The sequence below is a fragment of the Eumetopias jubatus genome, unplaced genomic scaffold (genome assembly GCF_037043125.1).
Source record: "Eumetopias jubatus isolate StellerSeaLion01/CBP00866 unplaced genomic scaffold, mEumJub1_p1.0 scaffold_13, whole genome shotgun sequence".
NCBI lineage: Eukaryota > Metazoa > Chordata > Mammalia > Carnivora > Otariidae > Eumetopias > Eumetopias jubatus.
This window is the reverse complement of record NW_028274819.1, coordinates 84,458,181-84,477,615: the sequence shown is the minus strand read 5'-3', so window position 1 is coordinate 84,477,615 and position 19,435 is coordinate 84,458,181. Positions and strand designations below refer to the sequence as shown.

The following is a 19,435-nucleotide window of genomic DNA, read 5'->3' as shown; positions in this document are numbered from 1 at the left end:
AGACTTTTAACTATAGAGAACAAACTGATGGTAGCCAAAGGGGTGGTGGGTGGGAGGATGGTTGAAATAGGAGATGGGAATTAAGGAGTGCACTTGTCATGATGAACACTGGGTAATGTATGGAATTGTTGAATCACTGTAATGCACACCTGAAACTAATATAACACTATGTTAATCATACTGGAACTAAAATTAAAAAAAAGCCCTAGAGACTCCATGAAAAAAAATTAGAACTAATAAATTCAGTAAAGTTGCAGGATACAAAATTAATATACAGAAATCTGTTGCATCTTTTTCTTTTTTGTTTTAAAGACTTTATTTATTTATTTGATAGGGAGTGCGAGAGTGCACAAGCACAAGCAGGCAGAGCAGCAGGCAGAAGGAGAGGGACAGGCAGGCTCTCCTGAACAGAGAGCCCGATACGGGGCTCCATCCCAGGACCCTGGGATCATGACCTGAGCTGAAGGCAGATGCTTAACCAACTGAGCCACGCAGGTGCCCCAATCTGCTGCATATCTTTACACTAATAGTGAAGTAGCAGAAAGAGAAATAAGAAAGCAACCTCATTTACAATTACACCAAAAAGAATAAAATACATAGGACTACATTTAATCAAGGAGATGAAAGACCTGTACTCTGAAAACTGTAAGCCATTGATGAAAGGAGTTGATGACACAAATAAATGGAAAGATATTCCATGCTCGTGGATTACAAAAATTCATATTGTTAAAATGTCTACTTCAGTCTGTGGAGTCAAGGCAATCCGTATTGGAATACCAATAGTGTTTTTCACAGAACTAGAACAAATAATCCTAAAATTTGTACAGAGCCACAAAAGACCCAACATAGCCAAAACCATCTTTTTTTTTTTTAATGTAAATTCAATTTAGTTAACATACACTATATTATTAGTTCTGGAGATAGAATTTAGTGAGTCATCAGTTGCATATAACACCCAGCGCTCATTACATCAAGTGCCCTCCTTAATGCCCATCACCCAATTACCCCATCCCTCATGCACCTCTCCACCAGCAACCCTTGGTTTGTTCCCTATAGTTAAAAGTCTCTTATGGTTTGCCTCCCTCTGTTTTTATCTTATTTTCCTTCCCTTCCCCTATGTTTATCTCTTTTGTTTCTTAAATTCCACATATGAATGAAATCATATGTTTGTCTTTATCTGACTGACTTATTTCATGTAGCATAATACCCTTTAGTTCCATCCACATCATTGCAAATGGCAAGATTTCATTCTTTTTGATGGCTGAGTAATATTCCATTGTATTTATATACCACATCTTCTTTATCCAGTCATCTGGGCTTTTTCCATATTTTGGCTCTTGTGGACATTGCTGCTATAAACATTGGGGTACATGTGCCCTTTTGGGTCACTATTTTTGTATCCTTTGGATAAATACCTGGTAGTGAAGTTGATGGGTCATAGGCTAGTTCTATTTTTAACTTTTTTGAGGAAACTCCATACTGTTTTCCAGAGTGGCTGCACCAGTTCGCATTCCCACCAACAGTGTAAAGAGGGTTCCCCTTTCTCTGCATCCTCGCCAACATATGTTTGATAGACAAAGAAATCTTGAGAAAGAAGAACCAAGATGGAGGTATCACAATCCAAGATTTCAAACTATACTACAAAGCTATAGTAATCAAAACAGTATACTAACACTGACACAGAAATAGACACATAGGTCAGTAGAGCAAATTAGAGAACCCAGAAATAAACCCACACTTATTTGGCCAATTAATCTCAAAGAAGGCAAAAATACACTGTCAGGAAAAGACAGTCTTTTCAATAAATGGTGCTGGGAAAAGTAGATAGCAAAAGAAAGAAACTGGGCCACTTTTTTACACCATACATAAAAATAAACTCAAAATGGTTTACAGACCCAAATGTAAGACCTGAAACCTAAAACTTAAAAAAAATTGGGCAGTAAACTCTTATTAGACATTGGCCTTGGCAATATTTTTCTGGTTCTGTCTCTTCAGGTAAGGGAGACAAAAGCAAAATTAAAGTATTGGGATTACACAATATAAAACAGTTTTGCATAGTGAAGGAAATAATCAACAAGACAAAAAAGCAACCTAGTGAATGAGAGAAGGTATTTGCAAATGATATATCTGATAAGGAATCAGTATCCAAAATATATAGAGAGCTCTTACAACTCAAGATCAAAAAACAAATAATCTGATTAAAAAATGGGCAAAGGACCTGCATAGGCATTTTTTCCAAAGAAGATATAGTGATGACTAGAAAACATTTGAAAAGATGCTCAACGTCACTAATCATCAGGGAAATGCAAATCACAACCACGAAGATATATCACCTCACAGCGGTCAGAATAGCTGGTATCAATAAGGCAGGAAATAACCAGTGTTGGTGAGGATGTGGAGGAAAGGGAACCCATGTGTGCTGTTTGTGGAAAAGTAAATTAGCACATCCACTATGGAAAACAGTATGGAGGTTGCTCAAAAGATTAAAAATAGAAATGCCACATGGCCAGGGCACCTAGGTGGCTCAGTTAGTTAAGTGTCCAACTCTTTATCTCAGCTCAGGTCTTGATCTCAGGGTCAAGAGTTCAAGCCCCATGTCGGGCTCCACACTGGGCAAGGAACCTATTAAAAAAAAAAAACTACCACATGACCTATTAATTCCCCTTCTGGATATTTCATTGAAGAATGCAAAAACTTGAATTCAAAAAGATATATGCCCTGTGTTTATGGCTATTTACAAAAGCCAAGATATGGAAGTAATCTAAATGTCCATCTATAGATGAATGGATAAAGAAGATGTTGTGTATATATATTACTCAGCCATAAAAAAGAATGAGATCTTCCATTTGTGACAACCTGGATAGATGTAGGGGATATTCTGCTAAGTAAAGGAAGTCAGAAAAAGACAAATACCATATGATTCACTTATATGTAGACTCTAAAAAAGAAATAAGCAAAAACAAAAGTCCAGTTATAAAATGAAAGGTACAGCATGGGGAATGTAGTCAACAACATTGTAACAACTTTGTATGGTGACAGATGGTTACTGCACTTACGGTGGTGAGCATTATAAAATCTTCAAATTACCATATTGTACACCTGAAACTAATATTGTATGTCAGCTATACTTCTGTAAAAAATGCTTGAGCAACACTTAAGAGCATTTGAAATGGCTGATTTGGAAGGTTTCAATTTGCATTATAAATCATGCAGGTAAGTTTTAAGTTGGATATGATGTGTTGGATATTGAAAAGTAGTGAATTCAGTTTTAGTGGAGAGTCTCTAGAAGATGTATCTCTGGAATCTAGTGGCTGTGGATCACAGTGAAATCACTGTGATATCTTATGTTTATACTGAACTGTTTTGTATCTTCCATTCTTTATGTACTTCCAAGTTATATGGTTTTTAATAAACAGTAAGTTTGGAAACATAGTAGCACTTAGTAAATTTTGTTTAGTTGTTTAATTCTATATCTGATGTTTCAGTTTATCATCATATCTTGGGTTTTCAGTATATAGAAATTCAGGTTTGGCTTGGGGACATATGGGGAGACAAAAAAAGGAAAACCAGATAAGAAAGAGCAAATTGGGTAAAATTAGTTGTCAGAAAAACTGTCAGGTAGGAGAGCTTGTAAATAAACACTTTCCTTTAAAGTTAGGGTGAATCCTCTGAACATCTGGATTCTGGAATGCTCTCAAGCTCTGTGCTGAGGACATCTTTGGATTTCTTATGGTCTCATTAACAGAATCTTTTCTCTGATAGCCGTGCAGCACAGCTCTATATCTTTTGAAAATTCCAGACCCCTGCAATGTTGAAAACCTTAGACACTGAGCTTTGAAGATGCTTTTTTAATCTATTGAAATCTTTGAACTTAGTTACAATTGGGTTGTTATGTAATATTCTGAACATGCAAAAGTTCACAATATGAAAGTGCTTGAAGTACAAACTTATGGGTTTGCAGACAAGACAAACTATAGAATAAGAGCCATTAGACATTAAGTTAATTATGTGCCATGGTTATATTTACTTGCTGTTTTTCCATTCCTCCCTCTAAGTACATTATAAACTATCTTAAGCTTAAGTATTGGTTAGCTAATAAGATTCTTACAGATATCATTCTTCTCACTGGGTATCAGTATTCTTAGTGGTATTTTCCACTAGAAAATGAACTAACACTAGCCACTATGGATTGGCCTAGTACTGAAGGACCGTTAAAAGTGGTCCTTAGAGTTAAGCTTTGATAGTAGGATTGAGGGTCAAAGACTAGGTCTGGAGTGGAGGATGTATCCTGTAAGTAAATGTGTGTAGTAATGGAAAGGTCGCATGAGGCAAGGGGAGAAGGGAGCCACTACCATGTTGTATTTGGGGATCTGGACTTTTTTTTTTTTTAACTGTAAGAATTTATGGTCAGTAAAATTTGGTAAGTTTAAAAAGTATACATAAGAAAAATAACTATTCACAATCTTATTGGGGCAGTGTTGCAACAATTTAGCATTTTTATGTATTTGTCATTTTTCTCTACATTTTAGAAATAATTGAGTCCATACTTTAAATATCCTTTTGTATTCTGCCCCTTTGCTCACTATAGTTAGCTTCCTTGGCTTTTATTTTCTCAGAGCTGCTCAGAGAGACTGCACATGTTTCCCAGTGCATGTAATATATACTTTGGCCATTTTTTGCAGGGTTGAATTTACTTACCATCAGATTCAGTCCTAAATGTCATTTCTTTAGGGAAACTTTCCCCAATTCTTGGGATTAGTACCTCCTGCTATATGCTTTCATAGTCCCCTGTACTTTTCTTTATAGCCTTTATTGTAATTACAGCTAATTATGTAGAATTAGAATGTTGTATATTGGTTAAGTATGTATTGTTAGAATGCAAGGTTCATGAGAGTAGGAATTGTTCATTCTATTTCTACTACCCAATACAGAATGTGGTAGGTGCTCAGTAACATTCAGTATATATTGAATAAATAAATGAATGAATGAGCAATCCCCTTCCGTCAAACATAATACCTTTGTTAAAATATATGCTTGGTAGTGGGTGTCTGAAAGTCTAATACTGGATTCTTTTTTCTAGGAGCTAGTAAATATATTAAGATCCCTAAATATGCTTCCTGGAAGCACTGCTCTTTTTGACCAAGGCAAATGGGTTCAGAGTCAACCTTGTTAGGCATCAGGGGTGGGAAGTGACTGCTGAGGATGGCAGTCACCAGCTGCTTCCTACTAATTTGGAATTATATAAGTAGAGTCAGGAACTTCTTCTTCCACAGGCTCACAAACCTCTCCCCTGATCCTTTTTAGTCCATGTTCCAAGATCAAGCAACCCACAACATTGAAAATTCTGCTTCAGGATGCTCTTGGTTGCATCCTGGGGAGGTGGGAAAGGGGAAGGAGTTTGTTTTTCTTGTCAGAGCAGCAAGATCTGAGTGGAGCTTCAGCCATTTGCAGCCCCCACCTCCACCCACAAAAATCATGATCATCATCCAGGTGGGTCTTTTCACCTGCAACTAAATTCCTAAGATAATAGAAGAGGGAGAAGATTAGTGGGGTGAGATTACAAGTGTCCCCAGGGTCCCCAGAACACAAAGGACTGACTTCATCACTGAATTGGAGGAGGAAGAAATAGGGGCACCATAGCTGTCAAAATGTTTTCCAGTAGATAAACTCCTAGCAACAGCAGCACCTGATAGGAGCGCTGTGATATTTTAACCTTGATTAACCATTTGGAGATGTGGGTTAGGGCCTTGCTGCTCAGGGTATGGTCTGTAGACCAATAGCTTATAAAAAGGGACAGGCTTCCCCTCCCCCCCAAAAAAATAATTAAAAAAAAAAAGGGACAGGCTTATAAAAAAATGTCAGGCTTAATTCCAGAGTAGTGAATCAGAATCTTCCTTTAGCCAAAGCCGGGTGGCTTGTATGCATATTAGCTTTTGAGGCAAGCTGGGTTAGGTTGCTGTAGAATGTATAGACTGAGTGGTTGCAAGTCAAGGACATAAGCATTTGGAAACTCAAGTATTTATTTATTTTAAGATTTTATTTTTAAGTAATCTCTACACCCAACCGGGTGGTGGGGGGAGGGGACTCAAACTCACAGCCCTGAGATCAAGAGTTGCATGCTCTACCAACTGAGCCAGCCAGGCACACCAGAAACCTGAGTTTTAAACTCAGACCCTGATATTCAAAATATTTGATATACTGAGTTTCTTCCTGAGAAAGAATAGCCGCTATTTAAGTATATGGCCATGTATTAAGTTAATAGCAGTCACGGCTCAATATTTTTATGGTGTTTTAACCTAGACTTGTTGTCTATTTAATTATTTAATTCAGTTTCCCTGATTTTATATTAGGACAGAATTTTTAAAAATAGTCTTCTTGGGGCACCTGGGTGGCTCACATGGCTAAGCATCAGACTCTTGATCTCAGCTCAGGTCTCAATCTCAGGATTGTGAGTTCAAGCCCAGCATTGGTCTCCATGCCTACTTAATAAATAAATAAATAAAAATAAAAGTAATGAATAAAATAGTCTTCTTGTACCAAAAGAGAAATAGGGGTTTTCTGTGTTTGTATATACAAAGAGATATTTAGAAGATATTCCAAACAGTGTATTTTCCCACTTATATTTGGACTGTTTTGTTATAAAACCTGATTTTAACAAGTGGGAAAACAGGTTGGCTTCTTTTTTCTTTTTCTGTTGAAGTTTTCATCTGTCACATTTGTTCAACATAAGTCTAAAATTTAACACACAGCAAATGAATCTTTTCTTTGCTGGACTCAAATGCAACCATTAACATCATCTGGCCTTTAGAAGCCATTTATTTATACAATGAGCTGCTTTTGCTGGAGTGAGCTCTGAGTTGAGTATAAATAGGAAAGGATCCTTATTCCCTGATCTTCTGGGTCCATTCAGTTCCATCCAGAAGTTCTGGGTCTCTGGATTGGTACAGTGGTTTTGTATGTGGAGACAAACCTTAAGTGCTTTTACACTTATTGTTTTACTTCATATTTCATGGTAAGTATATAGCAGTGTTTGGGGATTTCCTCTATTTTAAGATTCTTCTCAAAACCAGGGACCAGTTGTTTGGGTAGAGGTTTACCAGAGACTCTAATCACCTGTTCTTCCCCCTGAGGAAAGGCAGTGTCTTTGAAGTCTCAGTTCTGTTATCCAAAAGCTGGTTCTGCATTACCTGCCTCTGGTCTTTCTTACTTCTAGAAAAGGCTGACCCGACATTTCCAGTTCCCTGTGCTTTGAACTGACTTCTTCGTGTTTTTGGGTGCTCAGTTTATCAGAAAGGAACATATCTGGATTTTTATTTCCCTTGGTAACTGCTGGACAGAATTACTTTTTCCCTATCCTGTACCAGTCAATAAAGGACTCCTCAGTTTATGATTTCACATAATTCACCAAATTTAGTGTATTTAGTTTGGTTTATCAGTATAATGTTTGCTGAATGTTCATAGTGCCTGACACTTTCCAGAACTATTTGGGGATTACTCAGAAAGTACATCTCTGAGTCTTGGGTGTTGTGGGAGAGGCCTGAAATACAGCATTGCCCTTGATGAGTTTTATTGTGATATGTAATATAGAAAAGGGGCCCTTCCACACCTTTATGGCCACTTTAGGCAGAGCTTCTTGAGGTGAGGGGGAATACCTTAAGGGATGAATAGAAAATGGTGAATATGTCTTCATTCCCCCCTACCATCCCTCTTCCCCCAGTAGTTTGAATGTTACCTAGAAACAATTTCTTTTTTTTGGCAGGGGGTGTTCCTTTTTTTTAAATTTAAATTCAATTAATTAACATATAGTGTATTATTAGTTCCAGAGGTAGAGTTCAGTGATTCATCAGTTGCATACAACACCCAGTGCTCATTCCATCACGTGCCCTCCTTCATGCCCATCACCCAGTTACCCCATTCCCCCCTTCCCTTCCAGCAACCCTCAGTTTCTTTCCTATGCTTAAGAGTCTCTTACGGTTTGTCTCCCTCTCTGGTTTCATCTTGTTTTATTCTTCCTAGGATTTTTTTTTTTTTTTTAACTAACCAGAATCATGCTCTGTGTATTGTTCTTTGATGTGCTTTTTGGAGATGTTCTCAGCCTAGCACACTCATTTTATCCATTCTATATTCCGTAGAAATAGTTAGATGTTTGGGTTGCCTTATTCTGCTGTTATAGTTATGCTCACTTTTGTGCACAAACTTGAGCACAGGGGCTGGAATTTGAGGGGAAGAATGTCAATTTGAGCCCTTGGCAATCTGAGGTGAAGGCGTGTTGACTTGGCATTGAGCAGGTGGCAGGCCGTGCGTGCTGACTCTGGCAGGTGGGCAGTTGGACTGTGAATTTGGGACCCACAGGCCGATGGCATCATGTGTGACAGGGACGTGGCTGGTTTTGCTTTTAACTTTTGTTTTTCTGGGAAACTCTTATGTCTCCTTCTATTCTAAATGAAAGCTTTGCTGGATAGAGTACTCTGAATAGGCTGTAGATTTTTTCCTTTTAGCAGTTGGAATTTATCATGCCACTTTCTTCTGGCCTGCAGAATTTCTGCTGAAAAACCCATTGATAGCCGTATGGGGTTTCCCTTGTATGTACCTGCTTTCCTTTCTCTTGCTGGTTTTAAAATTCTCTATTTATCACTACTTTTGGCCATCTTATTTACTTTGTGTCTTGGTCCAACCTCTTTGGGTTGGTTGTGTTGGGGGCTCTCTGTGCCTCCTGGATCTGGATTTCTCTTTCCTTCCCCAGATTCAGGAAGTTTTCAGCCATTATTTCTTCAGACAAATCTTCTGCCCCCTTTTCTCACTCTTCTCCTTCTGGGATCCCTGTCATGTGACTGTTATGCTTGACAGTGTTGCTGAGTTCCCTGGGTCTATTCTCATTTTGCATATTTTTTCCCCCTCTCATCCACTCGGCTTGATTATTTTCCATGACTCTGTCCTCCAGGTGGCCGATCCTTTCTTCTACTTCCTCTTGCTTGCTATTTATTCCAGGTGGTCTATTCTTATTTCCATTTAGGTCTTAAGTTCTTTTTTATGTCTCCTATCTCTTGGTGGAGGATCTCATGGAGGTCCTGCACTCCTTTCTCAATTCTAGCGAGTATCTTTATGAGCGTTACTTTAAATTCGCTATCAGACATATTGCTTATCTCCGTTTTGCTTAGGTATCCTCTCTGATTTTGTTCTCTTTCATTTGGGACATATTCCTCTGTCTCCTCATTCTGTCTATTGCTCTGTCTGTTTCTCTGTGTTAGGAAAGTCAGCTACATCTCCCTCACTTGAAAGTAGTGGCTTTATGAAGAAGAGGTCCTGCAGTGTAATGTCTCCTGTACCTGAGAACCTGGTGCTTCAGGGAGGTGTCTCCTATGTGTATTGCTCCAGGGCTGTCCTACCGTTGTGGCTGGGATGTGTTTGCCTTCAGTCCTGTTGTCTGCGATGGCTCTCTGGCTATTGTGGGCAGAGCCTGGTGCTCGTGGTATTAGTGGGCCAGTCTGGAGCTGCCTTGGGCTTGAGTTGAGTCAGACCAGGCATTTGTCAGAGATGCAGTAGCACCAAACTGCAGGCACTTTCCCTGTGTTGTCCCCTGAGAAGCTTTTGTTGGTGGATGGGGCCTGCAGTTAGACCAGCTGCCTGCCCCCAACCCACTGCTGGGGTCACAGTCAGACGGGTGTGTGGTTATCTTCCCCTCTCCCTGGGGCAGAACTTACTTTGGAGTGGTGCTGACCCTTGTCTGGGCTGCACGCACACTGCAAGGCTTGTGGCACTGCTTTGATGGGATCTTGCCAAGAGCGATCGAAGGGGGTGGATCTGCTTCGCTGTGGCCTCTTGTCTATGCTGAGCTGTGGAGAGTCTGTTCTGCCAGTTTTGGGGCTGCTTTCTGGGTTATTTATGCCAATGTGGGTGCTCTCTGGGCGGCCACGCAGCAAGAGGTGAGCCCAGGGTCGTCCTATTCCACCATTTTCCCAGCAGCCTGTCACCTAGAAACAATTTCTAAGAGGGAATTTCCTTAAATAAGTATTATGGAAGTTGGCAAATTGTGGAAACAGTTTTAGCATCTGTGCTTGATATTCTATATTGTAGAACATTTTTGCATATAAGTTCGAGTCTTAGCTGATCTCTTTGCCTTTTACATCATGCATGCAGGAAACGGTACATTAATGACACCTTCATTTTAGACTTAGTGAAATTTTTAACAAGTATCAATGAAATCTTTTGATGAACCTTTTTTGAACGTTTAATGACAAAATGTCTTTTGCAGAGACATCTTTTCTTTCATCTCATGAGTCCTTAGCCTGTGCTGGTTTTCAGAAGCAGGCAGACTTCTGGTTGTATAGTCAACTAAATTTTTTCTACTAGTGGAGAAGAAAGGCATTATCAGTAATGGAAAATGCAAATTGCAAAGTATTAGAAGCAAATTTTTTAGAGGCAATTTAAAACTATATTATAGGGGTGCCTGGGTGGCTCAGGCAGTTAAACATCTGCCTTTGGCTCATGTCATGATCCCAGGGTCCTGGGATTGAGCCCCATGTTGGGCTCTCTGCTCGGTAGGGAGCCTGCTTCTCCCTCTCCCTCTGCCTTCCACTCCACCTGCTTGTGTGCGCTCTCTCTCTCTCTCTCTCTTTCTGAAATAGATAAATAAAATCTTTAAAATATATATATATAAAACTGTACTTTAAATAACATATGCTATATATCTGACCTAACAGTGTTTATTTCAGGATAATGTTTTCTTGATTTCTTTTTATAAGGTGCCACCTTATCCCCAAAATTATGGAAAGTACTTTTAAAGAGTGATCTTTAGGTTTTTTAAATTTTAAAATCTATTCTTAATTTTCTTTTTTCCATGTATATGCTTTCTTGGCGCTGTAAGATTGATATTGCCCTGTCAGCAAATCCCTCTTAGAGGGAACATACCTCAACATAATAAAAACCATATAAGAAAACCCACAGTTAGGTTGCGGCCGTGCCCCTGGAGGATGGGGCGCTGGGTCGGCCGTGACTGTGTGCTTGGCCCTGGTCCCTTCCACTCCCGTCTGGCCGGGGGCGGCCGGGACGCTGGCACTCCATGTTGCTCCGGAGCTCAGGCAGGGGGGCAGGTCGCACACCAGGCCAGTGGCTGACCCTGAGCCTCCACGTGGCATAGGGGCCCTCAGGAGGAATGGCCACGATGGGCAGGCTGCTTGGCCTGCTGCGGCGGCACGTGCTGACAGGGTCTGCTCTGGCGCACTGAGGCCTGCACACGTCCTCCCGGCAGGCTGACAGCAGCAGAGCCTCGCTCACGTGTGTGCATCGACAGACCTACGCACGCCTCTACCCTGTGCTCCTGGTCAAGCAGGATGGCTCCACCGTCCACATCCGCTATCGGGAACCATGATGAATGCTGGAGATGCCCGTGGACCTGGACACCCTCTCCCCGGAGGAGAGGCAGACGCGGCTCCGGAAGCGCAAGACCCAGCCCGGAAAGAAAAAGGAGGAGAAGCCAGAGCTCAGTGATGACTTTGACGAGGAGCGGTACAAGCGGTTTTGGACAAAAAGTGACCTGCCCGGAAGCTGCCCTGGGCGGGGAGGGTGTGTCTTTAAATGGTGTGTTCACAAAAAAAAAAAAAAAAAAAGAAAACCCACAGTTAACATCATACTCAATGGTGAAAAACTGAGAGCTTTTCCTTTAACATCAGGAACAAGATAAGAATGTCCACTTTCACCACTTCTGTTCAGCATAGTGGTGGCATTCTTAGCCAAAGCAATCAGATAAGAAAAGGAAATAAAAGGCATCCGGGGAGGAGCTTAGATGGTGGCAGAGCAGGAGGACCCTAATCTTTCCTCTTCCCTCGAACACAACTAGATAACTATCAAATCATTCTAAATACCCCAGAAATCAACCTGAAAACTGACAGAACAAACTCCACAACTAAAGGGAGAGAAGGATCCACATGAAAGAAGGTAAGAAGTGCAGAGATGTGGTTTAGGGGAGAAACAGATTACAGGTGCTGTGGAGGGGAAGGAGCCATGGTTGTACAGAAGGGCGAGGGGTGGGAGAAGAGGGAGAGAGGAGCACACAAGAGAAGGCACAGGGAGAACATTTTCCCAAAGCCATTGGCTGGGAAAATGAGATGGGCTGATTTTCATGAGTTCTTGCAACCATCAGGGCACAAATACTGGAATTTTAAAAGTCAGCGGGCTTTGCTGGGTTAGAGCCCTAAGGGCACTGCACTGCTCCTAAAGAGAAGGCAGGCAAACAACCTGGAGGTGGTCAGTATGGAAGCAATATCTGGAAAACGCCTAGGTCACACATGGGGGAGATTATTCGCTCTTTTTGGTGTACTCCTCTGAGAGGCAGCAATCAGGGAGATGCCTCTCCAGGGACAAAGGAGCCAGCTGCACCATTTCCCTCTCCTACCCCTCAGCATAAATACAGAGCAACCTGCAATAAGCAGTGCAGCAACCACACTGACTGCCTAACCTACTTACACCAAGTCCTACACTCTTATGCTCTGGCAGGACTGCCCATCTTGGTCAAGATTGCCTTAGTCCCTGTGCAGCAGGCCCCTTCTCCAGAAGACCAGCAGAAACCCCTGCCCACACCATGTCCCCCAACCAGAGTTCTGCAGGGCTTCAGTTCTAGTCGAAGTAGTATCAGGTCTCATTTAACAAGCAGACCAGAGCACACCTAGTTAAAACTGGTGCATTCTGGCCAAGGACCAAACACTGCCCACTGCAGGCAAGGAGAGCCTCTGTAGATGACTGTCCTAAAGGATAGAGTAGCCAAGGCACAACAAGCAGTGCTCATGAAACACATACCAGAGACCATCCCTGAAGAGTTAGGCCCTGGACATTATATGACCGCTTCTTCATAATATTACTCTCAGGAGCAGTAAACATAACAGGCTTTTCTAATACACAGAAGAAGACAAGGAATTAGACAAAATACCAAGTTGGAGGAATTCATCCCAAATGAAGGAACAGATAAGATCATAGCCAGAGACCTAAATGAAACAGATATGAGTAACATGGCCAATGGAGAATTTAAAGCAACAAACATAAGGACACTCTCTGGGCTTGAGAAAAGAACTGAAGACTTCAGGGAGACCCTTAAGACAGAGATGAAAGAGATAAAGAATCAGAAATGAAAAATGCCATAACTGAGTTTGGAAATAGGCTTGCTGCAATGAACACAAAGCCAAAAGAAGCAGAGGATTAAATAAGTGATATAGAAGACAAAGTAATGAAAAAGAAAAAAGAAGAAGACAAAGTAATGGAAAATAATAAAAGTGAACAAAAGAGAGAAAGAATTATGGAACAGGAGACTAGACTGAGGGAACTTAGTGACTCCATCAAATGTAATAACATTTGTATTATAGGAATCCCAGAAGAAAAAGAGAGAAAAAAGTGGGCAGAAAGTTTATTTGTGGGAATAATAGCTGAAAACTTCCCTAATCTGGGGAAGGAAACAGACATCTAGGTCTAGGAGGCACAGAGAACTCCTGTCAAAATCAACAGAAGCTGGCCCACACCAAGACATACTGTGATTGAATTTGCAAAATGTGGTGGTAAAGAAAAAGTCTTAAAAGCAGCAAGACAAAAGTCCTTAACTTAAAAGGAAGACCCATAAGGCTACCTGGAAATTTCTCAACAAAACTTGGCAAGCCAGAGGGGAGTGGCATGATATATTCAAAATGCTTAATGTGAAAAATCTGTATCCAAGAATACTTTATCCAGCGAGGCTATCATTCAGAATAGAAGGAGAGGTAAAGAGTTTCCCAGACAAACAAAAACTGAAGTTCATGACCACTAAATCAGCCCTGCAAGAAGTATTAAAGGGGACTCTTAGAGTGGACAAGAAGACCAAAAGTGACAAAAATAAGAAGTGAACAGAGAAAATCAACAGGAACAAGAACAAAACAACAAAAATGGCACTAAGCACATATCTATCAATAATTACTCTGAATGTAAATGGACTCAATGCTCTAATCAAAATATATAGGGTGTTAGAATGCAAAAAGAATAAGACCCATCTATATGCTGCCTACAAAAACACTTATTTTAGATCTAAAGACACCAGATTGAGCATGAAGAGATGGAGAAACATTTATCATGCAAATGGATGTCAAAAGAAAGAGTAGCAATACTTAAATTGGACAAATTAGACCTTAAACCAAAGACTAGTAAGAGATGAAGAAAGGCACTATATCATAATAAAGGGGACAAATCCACCAAGAAGATCTAACAGTTGTAAATATTTATGTACCCAACCGATGAGCATCCAGATATATAAAACAATAAATAAACATAAAGGGGGGACACCTGGGGGACTCAGTTGGTTAAACATTCTGCCTTTGGCTCAGGTCATGGTCCTGGGGTCCTGCTATTGAGCCTCATATTGGGTTCCCTGCTCAGCCAGGAGCCTACTTCTCCCTCTCCCTCTGCCTCTCAGCTGCTTGTGTTCTCTCTCACTCAAATAAATAAAAACTTAAAAAAATACAACAAATAAACATAAAGGAACTCATTGATAATAATACAATAATAGTAGGGGACTTTAACACTGCACTTACATCAATGTATAGATCATCTAAGCAGAAAATCAACAAGGAAATAATGGCTTTGAATGACACACTGGACCAGATGGACTTGACAGATATATTCAGAACATTCCATCCTAAAGCAACAGAATACACATTCTTTTCAAGTGCACATGGGACATTCTCCAGAACACATACTAGGTCACAAATCAGGCCTCAATAAGTACAAAAAGATTGAGATCATACCATGCATATTTTCTGACCACAATGCTATGAAACTTAAGTCAACTACAAAAAAAAAAAAAAATTAGACCACTAATACGTGGAGGTTAAAGAACATTTTACTAAAGAATGCATGGGTCAGCCAGGAAATTAAAGAAGAAGTAAAAAAAAAAAAAAATGTGGCAACAAATGAAAATGAAAACACAGAAGTCCAAAACCTTTGCCATGCATCAAAAGCAGTCCTAAGGGAGAAGTATATAGCAATACAGGGCCTACTTAGGAGGCAAGAAAAATCTCAAAAACCTAACTTACACTTAAAGGGATCTAGTAAAAGAAGAACAAATGAAGCCTAAATCCAGCAGAAGAAGGAAAATAGTAAAGATTAGAGCAAAAATAAATGATATTGAAACTAAAAAAAACCAGTAGAACAGATCAACGAAACCAGGAGCTGGTTCTTTGAAAAAATTAATAAAATTGATAAGCCCTTTGCCACACTTGTCAAAAAGAAAAGAGAAAGGACCCAAATAAATGAAATCACAAGTGAGAGAGGAGAAATAACAACCCAACACTACAGAAATACAGTTATAAGAGAATATTATGAAAAACTATATGCTAACAAATTGGACAACCTGGAAGAAATGGATAAATTCCTAGAAACACATAAACTGCCAAAACTGAAACTAAGAAATAGAAAACTTGAATAAATGGAAACCATCAAAGAAATTGAATTAGTAATAAAAAAAAATCTCCCAACAAACAAAAGTCCAGTGCCAGATGGCTTCATAGGCAAATTCCACCAAACACTGAAAGAAGAGTTATTTCCTATTCTCAAACTATTCCAAAAAATGGAAAAGGAAGGAAAACTTCCAAATTTATTCTATGAGGCCTGATACCAAAACCAGATAATGACTCCACTAAAAAACAAAACTACAGGCCAGTATCCCTGATGAACATGGGTGCAAAAATTCTCAGTAAAATACTAGCAAACTGAATCCAACAGTACATTAAAAGAAACATTCACCACGATCAAATGGGTTTTATTCCTGGGCTGCAGGGATGGTTCAGTATTCACAAATCCATCAATGTGATACTCCACATTAATAAACGAAAGGATAAGAACCATATGATCCTTTCAGTAGATGCAGAAAAAGCGTTTGACAAAGTACATCCATTCATGATAAAAACCCTCAACAAAGTAGGTTTTGAGGGAACATACCTCAACATATGTACAAAAAAACCCAGAGCTAACATCATCTCCTCAATGGGGTAAAACTGAGATCTTTTCCTTTACGGTCAGGAAGAAGACAGGAATGTCCACTCTCACCACTGTTATTTAACATAATACTGGAAGTCCTAGCCTCAGAAATCAGACAACAAAAAGAAATAAAGGCATCCACATGTGCAAGGAAGAAGTCAGACTCACTATTTGCAGATGATATGATACTCAATATAGAAAACCAGAAAGACTCCACCAAAAAATTGCTGGAACTCATACATGAATTCAGTAAACTTGCAGGATACAAAATCTGTACAGAAATTTATTGCACTTCTCTACACCAATAATGAAGCAGCAGAAAAAGAAATCAAGGAACTTATCCCATTTACAATTGTACCAAAAACCATAAGATACCTAGGAATAAACCTAACCAAAGAGGTAAAAGATCTGTACTCTGAAAACTATAAAATACTGATGAAAGAAATTGAACATGACACAAAGAAATGGAAAAACATTCCATGCTCATGGATTAGAAGAACAAATATTGTTTAAATGTCTCTATTACCCAATGTAATCTACACATTTAATGTAATCCCTATCAAAGTACTAGCAGCATTTTCACAGAGCTAGAGTAAACAATCCTAAAATTTGTATGGAACCATGAAAGACCCCAAATAGCCAAAGCAATTTTGAAAAAGTAAAAGCTGGGGGCATCAGAATTCCTGACTTTAAGTTATATTACAAAGTGGTAGTGATCAAGACAATATGGTACTGGCACAAAAATAGACACCTCAATCAGTGAAACAGAATAGAAAACCCAGAAATGAACCCACAAGTATATGGGCAATTGATCTTTGACAAAGTAGGAAAGAATATCCGATGGAAAAAAGACAGACTCTTCAACAATGGGTGTTGGGAAAACTGGACGGCAACATTGCAAAAGAATGAAACTGGACCACTTTCTTATACCATACACAAAAATAATTTTAAAATGGATGAAAGACCTAAATGTGAGACCTGAAACCATAAAAATCCTAGAGGAGAACATGGGCAGTAATCTCTTTGACATTGGCGTTAGCAACTTCTTACTAGATAGGTCTCCTGAGGCAAGGGAAATAAATGTAAAAATAAGGTATTGGGACTACATCAAAATAAAAAGCTTCTGCACAATGAAGGAAACAACAAAACTAAAAGGCAACCTATGGAATGGGAGAAGATATTTGCAAATGACATATCTGATAAAGGTATCTAAAATCTATAAAGAACTTCTAAAACTTAAAAAACAATCCAATTAAAAAATGGGCAGAAGACATGAATAGACATATTTCCAAAGAAGACATGCAGTTGGCCAACAGACACATGAAAAGATGCTAAACATAACTCATCGTCAGGGAAATGCAAATCAAAACTACAGTGCAATAGCATCTCACACTGTAGAATAGCTAAAATTAACAGCACAAGAAACAATAGGTGTTGTCAAGGATGTGGAGAACTCTCTTACCAGTATGAAGGTTCCTCAGAAAGTTCAAAATAGAACTACCTTATGATCCAGCAGTTGCACTACTAGGTATTTACCCAAAGAATACAAAATACTGACTTGAAGGGGTACATGTTTCTTGATGTTTATAGCAGCATTATCTACAATAGCTAAATTATGGAAAAAGCCCATGTGCGTGACTGTTGAATGGATAATGAAGAAATTGTATCTATACAATGGAATATTACTCAGCCATAAAAAGAATGGAATCTTGCTATTTGCAATGACATGGATGGAGCTAGAGAGTATAATGTTAGGCAAAATCAGTCAGCCAGAGAAAGAGAAATACCATATGATTTGACTCATATGTGGAATTTAAGAAACAAAACAATCAATCATTGGAAAAAAAGAGGAAAATCAAGAAACAGACTCTTTGCTATAGTGAACAAGCTGATGGTTACCAGAGGGGAGATGGGGGTGGGTGGGATAAATTCGTGATGGTGATTAAGGGGTGCACTTTTGATGAGCTGTATGTTGTATGTAAGTATTAAGTCACTAAATTGTATACCTAAAACTAATAGGACACTATATGTTAACTAACTAGGATTTAAATAAAAACTTTAAAAAAAGAGAGAGAAAAGTCATCCAAATTGGTAAGGAAGAAGTAAAACTTTCACTGTTTGCAGGTGACATGATACCATGTATAGAAAACCCTAAAGTCTCCACCAAAAACTATTGGAACTGATAAATGTGAAGTCACAGGATACAAAATTAATATACAGAAATCTGTTGCATTTCTTTACAATAATAGTGAAGTAGCAGAGAGAGAAATGAAGTCAATCCCATTTACAATTGCACTAAAAATAATGAATTTAATAGGAATAAACTTAAGAAGATGAACTATCTGTACTCTGAAAACTATAAAACATCAATGAAAGAAACTGAAGATGATACAAACAAGTGGAAAGATATTCCATGCTCATGGATTTGAAGAACCAATATTGTTAAAATAAGTCCATACTAACCAATCTGCAGATTGAATGCAGTCCCTAACAAAATAGCAACAGCATTTTTTACAGAAGTAGAACAGTAATCCTCAAATATGTATAGAACCACAAAAGGCCTTGAATAGCCAATGTAATCTTGAGAAAGAAGAACAAAGCTAAAAGTATCACAATCCCAGATTTCAAGACCTACTACAGAGCTGTAGTAATCCAAATAATAAGGTATTACACAAAAATAGACACAAAAATCAATGGAACAGAATAGAGAGTCCAAAAATAAACCCATGCATATATAGTCAATTAATCTATGACAGTGGAGGCAATAATATACATTTGGCAATAATACACAAAGACAGTCTCTTCAACAAATAGCACTGGGAAGACTGGACCGCAACATGCAAAAGAATGAAGCTGGACCACTTGCTTGAAGCATACACAAAAATAAACTCAGAATAGGTTAAAGATCTTAATGGTGAGACCTGAAACCATAAAACTCCTAGAAAATAACATAGGCAGTAATTTCTTTGACATCAGCTGTAGAAACATTTTTCTAGATATGTCTTCTTAGGCAAGGGAAACAAAAGCAAAGTTAAAGTATTGGGACTACATCAAATAAACTTTGGAACAGGGAAGGAAGCCATCAACAAAACAAGGCAGCGTACTGAATGGGAGAAGATATTTGCAAATGATATATCCAATAAGGGGTTAATATCCAAAATTTATAAAGAATTTACATAACTCAACACCAAAAAACCAATTAATCCAATTAAAAAATGGGCATAGGATCTGAATAGACACTTTTCAAACAAAGACAGAGAGAAGGCCAACAGACACATGAGAAGATAGATGTTCATCACTCATCATCATGGAAATGCAGTTCACAACCACGATGATACATCACCTCACACCAGTCAGAATGGCTAAAGTCAAAGAGAAAAAATAACAAGTGTTGGCTAAGATATGGAGGAATAGGAACCCTTGTACACTGTTGGTGGGAATGTGTATT

The 19,435-nt window shown here is 39.0% G+C and overlaps 1 protein-coding gene and 1 pseudogene across 1 annotated transcript in view; both read left to right on the top strand.

Moving 5' to 3' along the window:
- The window catches only part of JAM3 (junctional adhesion molecule 3), a 96,275-nt gene that overhangs the window by 20,189 nt on the left and 56,651 nt on the right, over positions 1-19,435 (top strand). The gene's annotated exons all lie outside the window — the stretch shown is intronic.
- LOC114222332 (large ribosomal subunit protein mL55 pseudogene) overlaps positions 11,031-19,435 on the top strand; it is a 50,546-nt pseudogene continuing 42,141 nt past the window's right edge.